Here is an 18,439-nt window from a genome sequence, read left to right as displayed (position 1 = left end):
GCACCCATCAACCCATCATCTACATTAGGTATTTAACCCAATGCTAACCTTCCCCCAGCCCCTACCCCCAGACAGGCCCCGGTGTGTTGTGTTCCCCTCCCTCTGTCCATATGTTCTCATTGTTCAACTCTCATTTATGAGCGAGAACATCGGGTGTTTGGTTTTCTGTTCTTGGGTTAGTTTGCTGAGAATGATGGTTTCCAGCTTCATCCATGTCCCTGAAAAGGATATGAACTCTTCCTTCTTTATGGCTGCATAGTATTCGATGGTGTATATGTGCCACATTTTCTTTATGCAGTCTATCATTGAATGGGCATTTTGGTTGGTTCCAAGTCTTTGCTATTGTGAACAGTGCCACAATAAACATATGCATGCATGTGTCTTTATGGTAGAATGATTTATAATCCTTTGGATATATACCCAGTAATGCGATTGCTGGGTCATATCATATTTCTAGTTCTAGAACCTTGAGGAATCACCACACTGTCTTCCACAATGGTTGAACTAATTTACACTCCCACCAACAGTGTAAAAGCATTCTTATTTCTCCACATCCTTTCCAGCATCTGTTGTTTCCTGACTTTTTAATGATCGCCATTCTATCTGGCGTGAGATGGTATCTCATTGTGGTATTGATATGCATTTCTCTGATGACCAGTGATGATGAGCTTTTTTTCATATGTTTGTTGGCTGCATAAATGTCTTCTTTAGAGAAATGTCAGTTCATATCCTTCACCCACAGATGAGTTTGTTTGTTATTTTCTTGTAAATTGTTTAAGTTCTTTGTAGATTCTGGATATTAGCCCTTTGTCAGATGGATAGATTGCAAAAATTTTCACCCATTCTGTAGGTTGCCTGTTCACTCTGATGATAGTTTCTTTTGCTGTGCAGGAGCTCTTTAGTTTAATTAGATCCCATTTGTCTATTTTGGTTTTTGTTGCAATTGCTTTTGGTGTTTTAGTCATGAAGTTTTTCTCCGTGCCTATGTACTGAATGGTATTGCCTAGGTTTTCTTCTAGGGTTTTTTATGGTTTTAGATCTTACGTTTAAGTCTTTAATACATTGTGAGTTAATTTTTGTGTAAAGTGTAAGGAAGGGATCCAGTTTCAGTTTTCTGCATATGGCTAGCCAGTTTTCCCAACACCATTTATTAAATAGGGAATCGTTTCCCCATTGCTTGTTTTTGTCAGGTTTGTCAAAGATCAGATGGTTGTAGATGTGTGGCGTTATTTCTGAGGCCTCTGTTCTGTTCCATTGGTCTACATATCTGTTTTGGTACCAGTACCATGCTGTTTTGGTTACTGAAGGCTTGTAGTATAGTTCGAAGTCAGACAGCATGATGCCTCCAGATTTGTTCTACTTGCTTAGGACTGTGCTAGCTCTGTGGTCTCATTTTTGGTTCCATATGAAATTTAAAGTAGTTTTTTCCAATTCTGTGCACAAAGTCAATGGTAGCTTGATGGGGATAGCATTGGGTCTATAAAAACTTTGGGCAGTATGTCCATTTTCATGATATTGATTCTTCCTATCCATGAGCATGGAATGTTTTTCCATTTGTTTGTGTCCTCTCTTATTTCCTTGAGCAGTGGTTTGTAGTTCTCCTTGAAGAGGTCCTTCACATCCCTTGTAAGTTGGATTCCTAGGTATTTTATTCTCTTAGTAGCAATTGTGAATGGGAGAGTTCACTCATGATTTGGCTCTCTGTTTGTCTGTTTTTTGCATATAGGAATGCTGGATTTTTGCACATTGATTTTGTATCCTGAGACTTTTCTGAAGTTGCTTATTAGCTTAAGGAGATTTTGGGCTGAGACCATGGGGTTTTCTAAATACACAATCATGTCATCTGCAAACAGAGACAATTTCTTTCTCTTGCTTGATTGCCCTGGCCAGAACTTCCAATACTACGTTGAATAGGAGTGGTGAGATAAGGCATCCTTGTCTTGTGCTGGTTTTCAAAGGGAATGCTTCCAGTGTTTCACCATTCAGTATTGGCTGTGGGTTTTTCATAAATAGGTCTTATTATTTTGAGATACGTTCCATCAGTATCTAGTTTATTGAGAGTTTTTAGCATGAAGGGCTGTTGAATTTTGTCGAAGGCCTTTTCTGCATCTATTGAGAGAAGCATGTGGTTTTTGCCATTGGTTCTATTTATATGATGAATTATGTTTATTGATTTGCGTATGTTGAACTAGCCTTGCATCCCAGGGATGAAGCCGACTTGATTGTGGTGGACAAGCTTTTGATGTGCTGCTGGATTTGGTTTGCCAGTATTTTATTGAGGATTTTTGCATCGATGTTCATCAGGGATATTGGCTTGACATTTTCTTTTTTTTGTTGTGTCTCTGCCAAATTTTGGTACCAGAATGATTCTGGCCTCATAAAATGAGTTAGGGAGGATTCCCTCTTTTTCTGTTGTTTGGAATAGTTTCAGAAGGAATGGTACCAGCTCCTCTTTGTACCTCTGGTAGAATTCAGCTGTGAATCCATCTGGTCCTGGACTGTTTTTTGGTTAGTAGGCTATTAATTACTGCCACAATTTCAGACCTTGTTATTGGTCTATTCAGGGATTCAACTTCTTCATGGTTTAGCCTTGGGAGGGTGTACGTGTCCAGGAATTTGTCCATTTCTTCTAGATTTTCTAGTTTGTGTAGAGGTGTTTATAGTATTCTCTGATAGTAGTTTGTATTTCTGTGGGATCAGTGGTGGTATCTCCTTTATCATTTTTTATTGCATCTGTTTGATTCTTCTCTCTTTTCTTCTTTATGAGTCTGGCTAGTGGTCTGTCTATTTTATTGATCTTTTCAAAAACCAGCTTCTGGATTCATTGATTTTTTTTGAAGGTTTTTTTGTGTCTCTATCTCCTTCAGTTCTGCTCTGATCTTAGTTATTTATTGTCTTCTGCTAGCTTTTTGTATGCTCCTGCCTCTTGAGTTCTTTTAATTGAGATGTTAGGGTGTCAACTTTAGATCTTTCCTGCTTTCTCTTGTGGGCATTTAGTGCTATAAATTTCCCTCTACACACTGGTATAATTGTGTACCAGAGATTCTGGTATGTTATGTCTTTGTTCTCATTGGTTTCAAATAACTTATTTATTTCTGCCTTAATATCTTTATTTACCCAGTAGTTGTTCAGGAGCAGGTTGTTCAGTTTACATGTAGTTGTGTGGGTTTGAGTCAGTTTCTTAATCCTGAGTTCTAATTTAATTGCACTGCGATCTGAGAGACTGTTATGATTCTCATTTTTTTTTGCATTTGCTGAGGAGTGTTTTACTTCCAAATATGTGGTCAATTTTAGAATAAGTGCAATGTGGTGCTGAGAAGAATGTATATTCTGTTGATTTGGGGTGGAGAGTTCTGTAGATGTCTATTGGATCCACTTGGTCTAGAGCTGAGTTCAAGTCCTGGATATCCTTGTTAACTTTCTGTTTCGTTGATCTGTTTAGTATTGACAGTGGGATGTTAAAGTCTCCCACTATTATTGTGTGAGGGTCTAAGTCTCTTTTTAAGTCTCTAAGAGCTTACTTTATGCATCTGGGTGCTCCTGTATTGGGTGCATATATATTTAGGATAATTAGCTCTTCTTGTTGCATTGATCCTTTTACCATTATGCAATGCCCTTATTTGTCTCTTTTGATCTTTGTTAGTTTAAAGTCTGTTTTATCAGAGACTAGGGTTACAACCCCTGCTTTTTTTTGCCTTCCATTTGCTTGGTAAGTATTCCTCCATCCCTTTATTTTGAGCCTATTTGTGTCTTTGCACCTGAGATGGGTCTCCTGAATACAGAACACTGATGGGTCTTGACTCTTTAGCCGATTTGCCAGTCTGTGTTTTTTAATTGGAGCATTTAGCCCATTTACATTTAAGGTTGATATTGTTATGTGTGAATTTGATCCTGTCATTACGATGCTAGCTGGTTATTTTGCTGTTAGTTAATGCAGTTTCTTCATAGTGTCAATGGTCTTTACAATTTGGCATGTTTTTGCAGCGGCTGATACCAGTTGTTCCTTTCCATGTTTAGTGCTTCCTTCAGGAGCTCCTTTAAGGCAGGCCTGGTGGTGACAAAATCTGTCAGCATTTGCTTGTCTGTAAAGGATTTTATTTCTCCTTCACTTATGAAGCTTAGTTTGGCTGGATATGAAATCCTGGGTGGAAAATTCTTTTCTTTAAGAATGTTGAATATTGGCCCCCATTCTCTTCTGGCTTGTAGAGTTTCTGCCAAGAGATCCGCTGTTAGTCTGATGGGCTTCCCTTTGTGGGTAACCTGACCTTTCTCTCTGGCTGCCCTTAACATTTTTTCCTTCATTTCAACCTTGCTCAATCTGACGACTATGTGTCTTGGGGTTGCTCTTCTTGAGGAGTGTCTTTGTGATGTTCTCCGTATTTCCGAATTTGAATATTGGCCTGCCTTGCTAGGTTAGGGAAGTTCTCCTGGATAATATCCTGAAGAGTGTTTTCTAACTTGGTTCCATTCTCCCCATCACTTTCAGGTACAGCAATCAAACGTAGATTTGGTCGTTTCACATAGTCCCATATTTCTTGGAGGCTTTGTTCATTCCTTTTCATTCTTTTTTCTCTAATCTTGTCTTCTTGATTTATTTCATTAAGTTGATATTCAATCTCTGATATCTTTCTTCCGCTTGATCGAATCAGTGCCTGATCCTTGTGCATGCTGCATGAAGTTCTCATGGCGTGTTTTTCAGCTCCATCAGGTCATTTATGTTCTTCTCTAAACTGGTTATTCTAGTTAGCAATTGGTCTAGCCTTTTTTCCAGGTCCTTAGCTTCCTTACATTGGGTTAGGACATGCTCCTTTAGCTTGGAGGAGTTTGTTATTACCTACCTTCTGAAACCTACTTCTCTCAATTTGTCAAACTCATTCTCCGTCCAGTTTTCTTTTGTTCCCTTGCTGGTGAGGAGTTGTGATCCTTTGGAGAAGAAGAGGCATTCTGGTTTTTGGAATTTTCAGCCTTTTTGCTCTGGTTTCTCTCCATCATTGTGGATTTATCTACCTGTGGTTTCTGATGTTGGTGACCTTCTGATGGGGTCACTGAGTGGATGTCCTTTTTGTTGATGTTGATGCTGTTCCTTTTTGTTTGTTAGTTTTCCTTCTAACAGTCAGGCCCCTCTGCTGCAGGTCTGTTGGGGTTTGCCCTAGGTCTACTCTAGACCCTGTTTGCCTGGGTATCACCAGCGGAGGTTGGAGAACAGCAAAGATTGCTGCCTGTTTCTTCCTCTGGAAGTTTTGTCCCAGAGGGGCACCCACCAGAGGCCAGCCAGAGCTCTCCTGTATGAGGTGCCCGTTGGCACCCACTGGGAGGTGTCTCCCAGTCAGGATACACGGGGGTCAGGGACCCACTTGAGGAGGCTGTCTGACCCTTATCAGAGCTCGAATGCTGTGCTGGGAGATCTGCTGCTCTCTTCAGAGCCATCAGGCTTTTCAAGGATGCTCAAAGTCTGCTGAAGCTGTGCCCACAGCTGCCCTTTCCCCTAGGTGCTCTGTTCCAGGGAGACGGGGGTTTTATCTATAGGTCTCTGACTGGGGCTGCTGCCCTTTTTTCAGAGATGCCTTGCCCAGAGAGGAGAAATCTAGAGAGGCAGTCTGGCTGCTGTGGCCTTGCTGAGTTGTGGTGGGCTCCACCCAGTTCAAACTTTCTGGTGGCTTTGTTTACACTGTGGGGGTAAAACTGCCTACTCAAGCCTTGGCAATGTGGAAGCCCCTCCCCCCACCAAGCTCGAGTGTCCTAGGTCAACCTTAGACTGCTGTGCAAGAATTTCAAGCCAGTGGATCTTAGCTTCTGGGCTCTGTAGGGGTGGGACCCGCCGAGCCAGACCACTTGGCTCCCTGGCTTCAGCCCCCTTTCCAGGAGAGAGAATGGTTCTGTCTTGTTGGCATTCCAGTTGCCACTGCGGCATGAGAAAAAAAAAAACTCCTGCAGCTAGCTCGGTGTCTGCCCAAACAGCTGCCTAGTTTTGTGCTTGAAACCTAGGGCCTTGGTGGCAGAGGCACTGGAGGGAATCTCCTGGTCTGTGGATTGTGAAGACCGTGAGAAAAGCATAGTTTCTGGGTGGAGTGCACGGTTCCTCATGGTACAGTCCCGCGGGGCTTCCCTTGGCTAGGGGAGGGAATTCCCCCCAACCCCTTGCACTTCCCGGGTGAGGCGACGCCCCATTCTGCTTTGGCTCACCCTCCATGGGCTGCACCCACTGTCCAACCAGTCCCAGTGGGATGAACCAGGTACCTCAGTTGGAAATGCAGAAATCACCTGCATTCTGCATTGATCTCACTGGGAGCTGCAGACTGGAGCTGTTCCTATTTGGCCATGTTGCCAGCAAATTCTGAGATTTTTTTAAAAAGTGCAAAGAAAGACATCTGAGGGGTGCTGACATATTCAGGTCACCTCAGGCCACATGCCAGCTTGCTTGCCCCTGTTGGATTCAGCAGAGGGAGATAGGCCTTGCTATACCTGTGGTGTCTGCCAAAGCTTCCTCCTGGCAATTCTTGGGAGTGCTGATACCTGGGCCACAGTTAGTCCAAGTTTATCACTGAAGATCCTATCAAAGTTTTGTCTGAAATTCCACTTTTGCCTTTTGTCCTAAGTGGTTGTGGACACCTCCAGGGGCTGATACCAAGGACTAGGAACAGCTGAGGGAAGCAGAAAGGTTCAGAGTACATCTCTATTTACAGGGAACAGAACACCGGCCTCCAAGAGTCCATGGAGCAATGGGAAAATTGCAGTGATTACTCATCACTGTGAAACCTCTACTTTGAATACAGTATCTTCTGACAAGCACAGGGGACTGCGGTCGACAATGCTGCTGAATATACCTGAGTACATAGTAAGACATTTGTTTGGTAAACAGTCAATGCATACAATAAATTACCTTGAGAAGGCCATCTGTGCTCCAGACGTGAGAGTTCATGTGAATAGAATGGCCACAATTCAAAGAATCTTCACAGGAAAACAGGGCTCAGAGCTCATCCACAATGGACAGACAGGGAGGGAAACAGGTGGAGGTTAGTTCACCACTTCCTCATAAGAAGGTAATAAATAGTTTGGTGAAATAAAATGGTAGCACTGAGTAATTGCGGGATTCTGGATAGGCAGTCAGGTTGATTTCATGTTGCTACTGCTGGACTTGAGGGCTGGCTTGGCTGTGGTGGCAGACACAGCAGCAGCTCAGGATGATGGTGATGGTCCACGCCAGCCAGAACCACCAATGTTCATAGTAGTAGTTCCAACACTGAGACTGCCCATAGCAGTGTCCTGTTGTGTCACAGATGTAGCTTTGATTGTTGGTACACACACAGGCTTCCTTATCCTGTGGGGGTTCAGCCCTGGCTGACACGGGGCTGGGCAGTGCCTAGAGGTGCAAGAGCTCCATGCCACCCAGGAGTCTTCCCTCCATACTCCTCCTGCTCCTCCGACCCAGCGCGGGCACCTCCCTCCACCCTTGCTGCACTTCTCCTCTACCCTCTTCTTCCTTCTTTTGTTCTTTTCCTATAATACGTTTTGAAGTCAGATTGTGAGGCCTTCAGCTTTGTTCTTATTGCTCAAGAGTCCTTTAGTTATTCAGGGTCCTTTGTGGTTCCATATAAATTTTCAAATTGTTTTTTCTATTTCTGTGAAGAATGACATTGAAATTTTGATAAATATTGCATTAAACCTATAAATCACTTTGGGCAGTAAGGACATTTTAAGAATATTAATTCTTCCTACCCATGAACGTAAAGTATCTTTCCATGTATTTGTGTCATCTACAATTTTTTCATCAATGTTTTATAGTGTTCAGAATACAGATCTTTCACCTCCTTGGTTAAATGTACTCCTAAGTACAATCATAAATGTGCTCCTAAACAAAAAAAATACGGTTTTTTTGATGCTACCGTGAATGAGATTGATTTCTTTATTTTTGTCATATAGTTTGTTGTCAGTGTAAAGAAACTACTGAGTTTTGTACATTGATTTTGAATTCTGCAATTTTATTGAATTCATTGATCATTTCTAATAGCTTTTTGGTGGAGTTTTTAGGGTTTCCTATATATAATATGTCATCAAACAGACAATTTTACTTCTTCCTTTTCAATTTGAATATCTTTTATTTCTTTATTTGACTTAATTGCTCTGGCTAGGACTTCCAGAAATAAGTTGAAAAGAAGTAGTGAGAATAAATATCCTTGTCTTGTTCTTGATCTTAGCAGAAAAGATTTCACTTTTTCATTGTTGGGTATGATGTGAGCTGTGAGCTTGCTGTATATGTCCTGTTTTGTGTTAAGGTACATGCCTTCTACGCCCAATTTGTTGAGAGGTTTTGTCATGAGAGGATTTTGAATTTAGTCAAATGCTTTTTCTGCATATATAGAGATAGCTATTTTTTTATCCTTCATTCTGTTAATGTGGTTTATCACATTTGATTTGTGTTTGCTGAACCATCTGGAGGATAAATCCACTTTATCATGGTAAATGTTCTCCTAATGTGTTGTTAAATTCTGTTTGCCAGCACTTTTTTTTGAGGACTTTTGTATCTGTGTTCATCAGGGATATTGGTTGGCCCATACTTTTCTTATAGTGTCCTTGTTTGCCTTTTTATTTTTATTTTTTTGTTTTTGTTTTTTATTTATTATACTTTAAGTTTTAGGGTACATGTGCACAACGTGCAGGTTAGTTACATATGTATACATGTGCCATGCTGGTGTGCTGCACCCATTAACTCATCATTTAACATTAGGTATATCTCCTAATGCTATCCCTCCCCCCTCCCCCCACCCCACAACAGGCCCCAGTGCTAATATCCGGAATCTACAATGAATTCAAACAAATTTACAAGAAAAAAACAAACAACCCCATCAAAAAGTGGGCAAAGGATATGAACAGACACTTCTCAAAAGAAGACATTTATGCAGCCAACAGACACATGAAAAAATGCTCATCATCACTGGCCATCAGAGAAATGCAAATCAAAACCACAATGAGATACCATCTCACACCAGTTAGAATGGCAATCATTAAAAAGTCAGGAAACAACAGGTGCTGGAGAGGATGTGGAGAAATAGGAACACTTTTACACTGTTGGTGGGACTGTAAACTAGTTCAACCATTGTGGAAGACAGTGTGGCGATTCCTCAGGGATCTAGAACTAGAAATACCATTTGACCCAGCCATCCCATTACTGGGTATATACCCAAAGGACTATAAATCATGCTGCTATAAAGACACGTGCACACGTATGTTTATTGCGGCACTACTCACAATAGCAAAGACTTGGAACCAACCCAAATGTCCAACAATGATAGACTGGATTAAGAAAATGTGGCACATATACACCATGGAATACTATGCAGCCATAAAAATGATGAGTTCATGTCCTTTGTAGGGACATGGATGAAGCTGGAAACCATCATTCTCAGCAAACTATCGCAAGGACAAAAAACCAAACACCGCATGTTCTCACTCATAGGTGGGAATTGGACAATGAGAACACATGGACACAGGAAGGGGAACATCACTTTAAAAAAAAACAATAATGCTGATCTTTTAAAATGAGTTTGGAAATACTCTTTCTCCTTCAAGTTTTTGGAAGAATTTCAGAAGGATTGTATTATTATTTTTTAAAATGTTAGAATTCAGCAATGAAGTTTTCTGGTCCTGGGATGTTCTTTGATGGGAGATGTTTTATTATTGATATACTCTCCATACTCAGTATTGTTCTGTTCAGATTTTATCTTTCTTCTTGACTTTCTCTAGGTAAGTTGCATTTTTCTAGAAATTTATCTGCTTTTTCTAGGTTATCCAATTTGTTGGCTTGTAATTGTTTATAGTGGCCTCTTATGATCCTCTGTATTTCTGTGGTATTAGTTGCAATATTTCCTCTTTCATTTCTGATTTTATTGCTTTGAGTATTCTCTCGTTTTTCTAGTCTAGCTAATGGTTTGTCAGTTTTGTTTATCTTTTCAAAGAACAAATTCTTAGTTTCATTGATCTGTTCTATTTTCTTTCACAGTCTTTTTTGTATTTGAAGGACTCGTATTTGTTAACTGGCTCAAGCCTGGAAATTTGTTGTGGTGCTATGAGTCTCTATTGCTCTCATTTCTCTTCACTAGACACAGAAATTTTCTGATTACACAAATCAAATAAGACTAATAAGCTTCCCAGGGATGAATCCCACTTAAGCATGGTGAATTTTTTTGTTGTGTTTTTTTTAAAAATAATATTTGCTAATATTTGGCTGAGGGTTTTTCCATCTAAGTTCATCAGGAGTATTGGTCTGCAATTTATTTTTATTATAGTGTCCTTCTCTGGGTTTGGTATCAGGGTAATGTTGGTTTTGAAAAATGGATTTGGAAGTATTCCTCTTCTTCATTCTTTTGGAAGAGTTTGAGAAGGATTGGTGTTAGTTTGGTGTTAGTTTATCTAAGTGTTTGTGAGAATTCAGCCAGCAAGCCATTCAACCCTGGGTCTCTCTTTTATGAGAGACCTTTCATTGGTGATTTAATTTCCTTATTCACGATTTGTTCTAAATTTTGAATTCTTCATGATTCAGTTTTGGTACGAGTTTATCAATTTCTTCTAGGTTATCTAATTTGCTGGTGAATAATTGTTTATAGTAGTATGTTATGATTTTTTAACTTCTGTGGTATCAGTTGTAATGTCTCTTCTTTCACTTCTGAGTTTGTTTTCTTTTTTCTTAGTCTATGTAAGAATTTGTTAATTTTGTCTATCTTTTCAAAAAACAATTCTTATTTTTATTGAAATTTTCAGTTTCTATTATATTATTTCTGCTCTGATCTTTGTTATTTGTTTCCTTCTGCTATCTTTGGGCTTGTATTGTTCTCTAATTTTCTCGCTCCTTTAGGCATATTAGGTTGCTTATGTGAGATCTTTTTTTTCTTTTTTGATGTAGGCATTTATTGCTATAAATGTCCCTCTTATAACTGCTTTTGTTGCATCCCATATGTTTTAGTATGTTATGTTTCCATTTTCATGCTACCTGATTTTAGAATATATTTCAAAGCATGGTGTACAGTGCTTTTAAAAAGAGGCTATATATAGGTATATATAAAAACAATACACACATTATATATAAACTATGACATGCTTGTAAAGAAAAGAGAACATAAAGTTTCTGAGGAAATAATTAGAAGAACAAGAGGATGCAAAGGGGTCTGTCAAAGATTCAGTGAAATGAGGGTTTTTGGATATTCACAGCGAATAGATTAATGCATTAGGAATGAGCAAAAAAATTGATGGTAGTCAAACAGAGGGAGGGAGGTAGATTTTGAATGATTCAAAGCAGGAGTGTTTTGAAGATAAACAGAATAACTAAAAAGAAAGACTCAGATGAAAAGCCTAGATTTAAAGCATTGGAATCAAGAGGTGGTAATCTAGGAATTAGGTTGATTTCTTTTTTTTTTAATTTGTGTAGCTTTTTATTTTATTTTTAATTATACTTTAAGTTTTAGGGTACATGTGCACAAAGTGCAGGTTTGTTACATATGTATACATGTGCCATGTTGGTGTGCTGCACCCAGAAGACTGGTTAATTTCAATAACCTAAAAATCCACAAGGTGGGAGTGTTTCACTGAAGCCAGTTGTTAGAGAAATGTTAGAACCAACTTCCTTTTTTTCTCTGTCCCTTCTTCTCTGCTTTCTTCTTTTCTCCTCCTCCTCCTCCCTTTACTCTCCTTCTTCTCTCTCTGTTTTTCTAATCATGAAAACAAACAAAAAAAACTATGAGCAAGAGCACAGAAAAAAGACTAGCAAAGACTGCAGTTATTGAAAGTATCAGATACAGAAAATAAGATAACTATACTTAGTATGTTTAAAGTAAAACAAAAAATTAAAAATATCATAATGGAACAGGAAACTCTGGAGAATGGCCAAGAAGATTACAAGAAAACAAATAGAATGTCCATAGAGAATAACATAATTGAAATTTAAACCCAAATGAGTGGTTTTAACAGAATATTAGTATGTTAGAAGTAGTTGAAGAGTGAACTAGTAAACTGTAATATAGGTCAGAAGGGGCTATCCAGAATGAACACAGGAATAAAGACATGGAAAATAAGAAACATGTAGTTAGGAGACATGGAAGACAGAGGGGGAAATGCTAAAAAATTTCAAAGAGTGTTTCAGAAGGAGAGGAAGGAGATCATGAATCAGTGTATATATTTTTTAAATTTTATTTTATGTTCTGGGATACATGTGCAGAAAGTGTAGGTTTGATACATAGGTAAATGTGTGCCATGGTGGCTTGCTGCACCCATCAACCCATCACCTAGGTATGAGGCCCTGCATGCATTAGCTATTTGTCCTGATGGTCTCCTACCGCTGTCCCCCTGAGAGGCCCTGGTGTGTGTTGTTCCCCTCCATGTATCCACGTGTTTGTCCTGATGGTCTCCTACCGCCTGTCCCCCTGAGAGGCCCTGGTGTGTGTTGTTCCCCTCCATGTATCCACGTGTTTGTCCTGATGGTCTCCTACCCCCTGTCCCCCTGAGAGGCCCTGGTGTGTGTTGTTCCCCTCCACGTATCCACGTGTTTGTCCTGATGGTCTCCTACCGCTGTCCCCCTGAGAGGCCCTGGTGTGTGTTGTTCCCCTCCATGTATTCACGTGTTTGTCCTGATGGTCTCCTACCCCCTGTCCCCCTGAGAAGCCCTGGTGTGTGTTGTTCCCCTCCATGTATCCATGTGTTCTCATTGTTCAACTCCCTCTTACGACTGAGAACATGTGGTATTTGGTTTTCTGTTCCTGTGTTAGTTTGCTGAGGATGATGGCTTCCAGCTTCATCCATGTCCCTGCAAAGAACATGATCTCATTTATTTTAATGGCTGCATAGTATTCCATGGTGAATATATATCACATTTTCTTTATCCAATATATCATTGATGGGCATTTGGATTGATTCCATGTATTTTCCATCGTAAATAGTGCTGCAATAAACATATGTGTGCATGTATATGTATGTGTGTGTGTGTATATATATGTAGTTATATATATGTATATATATGTGTATATATGTGTGTGTATATATACACATATATACATATACATATATAATTATATATAATATATAATTATATATATTACATATATACACATAAAAAGTACATATATACATAAAATATATATACATATACATATATAATATATGTATATTATATATACTATATATTATATATGTATATGTATATATGTGTATATATGTATATATATGTATGTATATGTGTATATATATATATTTTTTTGAGATGGAGTTTTACTCTTGTTGCCCAGGCTGGAGTGCAATGGTATGATCTTGGCTCACTTTAACCTCTGCCTCCTGGGTTCCAGAGATTCTCCTGCCTCAGCCTCCAAAGTAGCTGGTATTACAGGTGTGCACCACTATACCTGGCTAATTTTTGTATTTTTAGTAGAGATGGAGTTTCCCCATGTTGGCTAGGCTGGTCTCAAACTCCTGTCCTCAGGTGATCCACCCACCTTGGCCTCCCAAAGTGCTGGGATTACAGGTGTGAGCCACTGCACCCAGCCCTGTACATGTATCTTTATAATAGAATGATTGATATTCCTTTGGGCATATACCCAGTAAAGAGATTGCTGGGTCAAATGGCATTTCTGGTTCTAGAACTTTGAGGAATTTTCACACTGTCTTCCACAGTGAATGAACTAATTTACATTCCCACAAACAGTGTAAAAGCATTCCTATTTCTCCACAGCCTTACCAGCAACTGTTTTTTCTGGAGTTTTTGATAATTACCATTAAGATTGGTTTGAGATAGTATCTCATTGTGGTTTTGAGTTGCATTTCTCTAATGATCAGTGATTTGAGCTTTTTTTCATATGTTTGTTGGCCACATCCATGTCTTCTTTTGAGAAGTGTCTGTTCATGTCCTTTGGCCAATTTTTGATAGGTTTCTTTTTCTTGTAAATTTAAGTTCTCCATAGGAGCAGGTGCTCTAATTGCTTGGAGGTCTGCCTATGTGTGGAGATGAGAGGGCCCCACTGCACTATAATCTCAGCACAGGAAGGTTGGGGAAGCTCAGGCTGCTGATCCAGTCAAGTGGGTACTCCACATACCTGGAAATCTGCCTGGCCATAGACTGGAGAGGGCCCCACTGCACCACAACCTATGTTTATAAGTGGTGGGGTAGCTCAGTATGCTGGTCCAGGTAGGCAGGTGCTCCAATGCCTGAATTTCTGCCTGGGGGTGAAGCAGAGAAAGCCCTGCTGTATCACATTCTCAGGGGAACAGGCTGGGGCACCCAGCAATGACACCTGCAGACTGGTTGTAGGTCTCCAAGCTGGCCCTGGCTGCAAGTTTCATCACCTGGGAGAAATTACAGCTGTAGCAGCTTTTCTGTTGCCCCAAGGCTGCGATGGAGGAAAGCACAATTCCAGCGCATACTGCTGAGGTGTTTTCCACAATATGGCTGTGAAGGTCCCTACCAAGCCCCAAAGCAGTTGTTCCAATCTTTGGCCTGAGACTAAAATGCCTGTGCAGGCATTCTGCTGGGTCACAAAAAGGAAAAAAAAAGCTCACTTTGCATGCATCCAGATGGAAAATGGCATCTTGCTCTTACTTCCTGGTCTGGGAAAATGTCTGCAGCTGTTCCCAGTGTCTTTGCTTCACAGCATCTCCAAGCCTCTCCCCATGTTGACTCCAGGCCTTGGGAGAAACAAAATGCAACAACTTGGCTGGGGTTGCTCAGATTCACAGTGAAAATGTCAGTTACAGAGCGAGGCTCTCTGCCTCTCTCACATGCTAGGACTTCACTCACTTTTATAAGCTGGTTGCTGTCATGTTGACTGTTTGCCCACATTCTCCTTCTTGGGATCTAGGATGTCCTTCATGATTCTGGTGGATTCCCATTTTCCTTCTTGACTTAGAGCTCACAGAGTTGACCTTTGTGCACTCTCTTGCTATTTCTAAGTGGCCGAGGCACACTAAAAGCCTCTAATTTATCATCTTGGGAAAAAAAAAAACAGGGAAGTTTGCTTTTGCAAATTGTTGTTTGTGGGGGTCTGTCCTGCAGACCCCAGCTGCGTGAGGGATGAATAATGTGCTCAGACACCAATTATTCAGTGAAAGAGCCGCTAGGGGGCTGGGCCATGCACAGAAAGAGTTCTGGCAGCCACGAGCCCTGACTAGCTAGCCCTGCCAGCATTTATTGAAAAAACATTAAATGACAGGGGCTTTTAGTCAACACAAATAGAGGGTAATTAACCTGGTCACCCTCCCCCGAGAGAGAGCCATCCTGCCTGTGAATGATCAAAGGTTGGCTTCAGGACCACATGAGTAAACAAGTTATTTAGATAAACTCCCTTACGTTCCTTTGCACCTACTTTAAGCTATTTACTCAAGGAAGGATTAGGCCGCCTTCATTCAGATCTATTACTGAAGCTATGCAACACCCCCAGCCTTCCATGACGGTTTGTGTCGATTTCTTATAACTATCTTTAAAATTTTTCCCACCAGCCTGACTGAACTCCCACAGTTGTTGCTACTTTTTGAAATTGAAATACTTCTAGGAAGACTGATTAAGAACAATATGGAGAAAAGACATATTTTTCAAACTCCTGATGAAAAAGAAACATCTGTATTAAAATATAGCTAATAAAAAGATAAGAGATGTTGTGGAAAACTTCATACAAGGGTGCCCACTCTCAGAACTTCTATTCAACATAGTACTGGATATCCTAGCCAGAGCAATTAGGCAAAAGAAAGAAATAAAAGGCATGAAAATTGGAAAGGAAGAAGTTAAATTGTTTCTGTTTGCAGTTGACATGATCTTATATATAGAAAACACCAATAACTCTGCCAAAAAATTTAGAATTCATAAATGAATTTAGTAAAGTTGCAGGATACAATGTGAACATACAAAATTCAGTAGCATTTCTACACATCAACAACAAACTATACAAAAAAAGAAATCAAGAAAACAATCCTATTTATAATAGCAACAAAAAATAAAATACTTAGATGTAAATTTAAACAGAGAGGTGAATGATCTTTACACTGAAAACTACAAAATATTGATGAAAGCAATTGAAGAAGCCACAAATAAATGGAAAGATATCTCATGTTCATGGATTGGAAAAAGTAATATATTTGAAATGTCCATACTATCCAAAGTGATGTACATATTGAATGCAATCTCTATCAAAATTCCTATGACATTTTCCCACAGAAATAGAAAAACAACTCTCAAATCTGTATGGAACCACAAAAAACTCTGAAAAGCCAAAATAATCTTGATCAAAAAAAGCAAGGCAGGAGATATCACATTACCTGACTTCAAATTATACTACATAGCTATAGCAATCGAAACACCATGGTACTGGCAAAAACGCAGACACATAGACCAATTACACAGAATAAAGAGCCCATAAATAAATCTACATATTATAGTCAATTGACTTTCAACAAAGGTGCCAGGAACACACATGGGGAAAGAACAGTCTCTTCAAAAAATGGTGTTGAGAAAACTGAATGTCCACAAGATTGACATTAGGCCCTTATTTCATACCATATAAAAATATAAGCTCAAAATAAGTTAGACTTAAATGTAAGACCTAGCGCTATAGAACTCCTAGAAGAAAACAGGGGAATAACTCCAAGACATTGGTCTGGGCAATAATATTTTATGATATGACTCTAAAGCACAGGCAAGAAAAGCAACAAAACACAAATGGAATAGCATCAACCTAAAAAGCTTCTGCACAGCAAAAGAAAGTCAACAGAGTGAAGTGATAACCTACAAAATGGGAGAAATTATCTGCAAACTATACATTTGATAAGAGGCTAATGTCCAAAATATCTTAGGAACTCAAACAACTCAATAATAAGAAAACAAGTAACCCTAATGAAAAATTGACAAAGGATCTAAATAGACATTTCTCAAAAGAAGACATACAAATGGCCAACAGATATATAAAAATGCTAATTATCACTGATTATCAGAGAAATGCATATTAAAACTACAATAAAATGCCATTTCACATCCATTAGAATGGCTGTTACAGAAAAGGCAGAAGATACCAAGTGTTGGAGAGGATGTGGAGAAAAGGAAAACCTTGTAATTGTTGAAAATGTAAATTATTTCAGCCATTGTAAAAGACAGTATAAATGATTCTCTAAAAATAGAACTACCATATGATCCAGTAAGGCTATTTCTGGGCATATATTAAAAAGATATCAAATCAGTGTGTCAATGAGTTATCTGTACTCCCATATTTATTGTAGCATTATTCACAACAGTCAAGATGTGGAATTAACTTAAGTATCCATCGAAACATGAGTGGATGAAGAAAATGTGGTACACATACACAGTAGAATAGTATACAACCTTAAAAAATAAAAAAAGTATCATTTGTTGACAACATGAATGAACCGGGAGGACATTATACTGAGTAAAATAATCCAGGCACAGAAAGCCAAATACTGCATAATCTCACTTGTATGTGGAGGCCTAAGAAGGCTGAACACATAGAAGTACAGAGTAGAATGAGGGTTACCAGGAGGATTGGGTAGATGTTGGTCAAAGGGTACAAAATTGCATTGTACAGGAGGAATGAATTCAACAGATCTAGTGTGCAATATGGTGACTACAGTGGATAACAATGTATTGTTTTTAAATTTAATTTTTTTTGGGTACATACCAGGTATATACATTTATGGGGTACATGAAATATTTTGGTATAGGCATGCAATGTACAATAAGTACATCATGGAAAATTGAATATTCATCCCCTCAGGCATTTATTCTTTGTGTTATAAACAATCCAATTATACTCTTTCAGTTATTTTTAAATGTATAATTGAATTTTAGACTGCAATCCCCCTGTTGTGCTATCAAATACTAGGTCTTATTAAATCTTTCTATTTTTTGTACCCATTAATCATCCCCCACCTCTCCCAAACCCCACTACCCTTCACAGCCTCTGGTATACTTCCTTCTACTCTCTATCTCCATGAGTTCAATTGTTTGCTTTTTAGATTCCACAAATAAGTGATAACACATAGTATTTGTCTTTTTGTGCCTGGCTTATTTCACTTAACATAAGGACCTCCAGTTTCATCCATGTTGTTGCAAATGACAGGGTCTCATTCTTTTTTATGGCTGAATAGTACTCCATTGTATATAAGTACCACATTTTCTTTATTCATTCATCTGTTGATGGACACTTAGGTTGACTCCATAACTTTGCTATTGTAAACAGTGCTGCAACAAATATGGGAGTGCATATATCTCTTCAATATACTGATTTCTTTTTTGGAGGGTATATATGCATCAATGGGATTGCTGGACCACATGGTAGCTCTATTTTTAGTTTTTTGAGGAGACTTCAAACTGTTCTCCATAGGGGTTGTACTTGTATTCTTCAAAATTGCTAAGAGTAGATTTTTAAGTGTTCTCATAAAAAAAGATAAGCATGTAAGGTAATGC

The sequence above is a fragment of the Pan paniscus genome, chromosome 11, assembly GCF_029289425.2.
Source record: "Pan paniscus chromosome 11, NHGRI_mPanPan1-v2.0_pri, whole genome shotgun sequence".
Classification (NCBI taxonomy): Eukaryota; Metazoa; Chordata; class Mammalia; order Primates; family Hominidae; genus Pan; species Pan paniscus.
Note: the sequence above shows the minus strand (reverse complement) of the source record.